Below are 2,617 nucleotides of genomic sequence, written 5' to 3'. Positions count from 1 at the left end.
CATGCATAGGTAGATGACAATGAGATGTGAGAATCCCTCAATTTTACATAACAAAATCAGTTACTAAGAATCCCTCCTCAAGCTAACAGAATCAATTACTAAGAATCCCTCCTCAGGCTTTGTTATAGACATTTCAGGTCAGTATCACCATCTTCATACTCAAACACTCATTTAACTTAACGAAGCTTCAATATCAGAAATAGCTAGAAAACAAAATTCACACACAAACACATGAATATAATTCAGAATTACCTAGAATAAAAAAAAAATTAACAACATTATGCAATGCACGATTACAACTCAAAACAGAACTCAAAATTAACAACATTATATCTTCCTGGGAAATTATTTAGTAAATTGATTACCGAAATATATGCAATATATGCAATACATGCAAATACATTTCAATTTTTTACAAATTATTTACTACTTTACATAAAAGTTGAATAAATAGTCAAAATTAAATACATGCAAATGCAGCAATGACTCACCAGTGGGTGTGAAGCTTCAATTCACCATCAAGCCGAGGGTTTCAACTTCGGCAACAACGATTTGGGTCTTCTTTCACGATAAGCGATTGGGTTTCTGTCAGTTAACAAAAGTAACTTGGATATTGTTCTCATTCCAACTTGGGTTTCGATTAGCACTGACTTCGTCCCAGCAAAGAGAGATGATTCAGTGAAACAACCAGAACGATTTTGAAACTATGGGTGTTTGGGTGTCGTCAGTTTGCTATGGCTGGCCTTTGAGGGTTTGCTCCAAGTGTGCTAATCGATTTTGAGATTCCACAATAACGCTTGCAAAGTTTCTGAACACTTAGAAAAAAATTCCCTCTTTTCTCACAAAAATATCGTTTATTAATTGTTTTTTGTTATTTATGTCTGTTATCCTCAAACTTACGAAACATACAACTGAGACAACATCGTTTCACTTCTATTTTAGTAATATAATATTTTTAAAAATTAAGTCAAACCCGCGCAATTAAAGTCAACATAAAAAATCAGTGTTTCATTCTTGATAGTCAAATAATTTATCACTAGTCTATCATAATTTCTTGATATATGATATTCATATCACCAATATATCATAATTTCTTGATAAACGATATTTCTATCACAGATATGTCATAAGTTTATGACAGAAAATAAATCTATCACGATTCTATTGTTGTAGGCCTCCAGACCAAAAACTGTCACACAGAGGACTGTCATAGTAGATACTTTTTCTTGTAGTGAATCTTGTTTTAAATTCTACCCGCAAAAATACAATACCCAACAATAGAAAAACATGCAAATGCAAAAAAAAAAATACCCAGCCCAAATTGGATAAAATAAAAAATAGAATTAGCTCAAAGTGTTTCAAATTGATGTTTTCCATTATTGGGCATGGTTATTTTGACGAGAGATTAAAGAATAAAGTAACAGATAATATCACATTTTAGAAATTAAATGAAATTAGCCCCTAATTATTTCTAAAAACAGGGATTTCTATTATTGCTCTGATTATAGTCAAAACTGAAGAAACTATAATGGCTTACTTCTTTTATAAGTTCGACAGGCTTCTTGCTTGAATCCCCTTTTAAATCTTCTTCTTCAAAATCACTAGGTGTTGTGGCTTATCAATTTCTACTTGCATGTTCAAAGAAAGGCATGCTTGTTAATTAGTATGAATCGGGCCGAAGAGTGATTGAAGTGAAAAAGCTAGCAAGAGGGGTTTAAGGAAATTGAAGGGGATTTCGATTTGAGTGGAACAAACAAGAGGCCTCAAATTTGAGTTAAAAGAATAAAGATTTCAAGGTCGCAAGTTTCATAGATTTTGTTTTAGGGTTCCTGTAGAAAGCGAGGAGGGAAATCGGTTTTGGAGAAAGGGGGAAACAAGGAGCCAAAACACTTTAACTGTTCAATTTATATTGATAGCTTTTTAGCAATTAGAACAATGCCGTTTAGATTTAGGAAAATTGAAAAAAATTAAATTAAATTAAAATTAATTCTCCAATTAGTATCAGTGCTTGATTCTGATACTAAAGTATCAATGATCACTGACAAACTAAGCATCTCTCTCGATCCCTTTCGCCTTTATAGAGATCAAAAGTCCCAGATCCATATGGACAACTTAGTCCGCAAAAAAATAGCGTTGTTCCCCAAATATTTGATCGAAATCCCCAGTCGTAGTTGTCCTCTGGACCTATCACATGGCTTCCTAAATCATCATCTTTTGACATACAATGAATGGTGAAATTATTTAAACCCTCTAAAAAGTTGTAGACAACAACATGGGTTTTCTGAAAAGGTATGATAAATTCTTCTCCTATCTGGTTTCTTGAAGAAATGGCGCATGGTGCCTCCCATAAAACAGTGAACAATACAACTAACAATATAATAAGTTTGTTAAAAAAACTCATGATTGGGAATTTTATAGTTTGATTATAATTTATAAGAATGAATGAGGTTGAAAATGGGTTTTCTTTATGAAATTAATATTATTAACTATCAAGACATTGATTTGTATAGGCAAGCTATTGGCCTATTTTAGAAAATAATCTGCTTCTATTGTACTAAGGATGACCGCATACGTAAAAAGCATTCAAGAAAATTCGCAAGCAAGGCCGCTAATAAGT

Source organism: Citrus clementina, unplaced genomic scaffold, assembly GCF_000493195.1.
Source record: "Citrus clementina cultivar Clemenules unplaced genomic scaffold, Citrus_clementina_v1.0 scaffold_9, whole genome shotgun sequence".
NCBI classification, from domain to species: Eukaryota; Viridiplantae; Streptophyta; class Magnoliopsida; order Sapindales; family Rutaceae; genus Citrus; species Citrus x clementina.
This window is presented reverse-complemented; position numbering follows the sequence as displayed.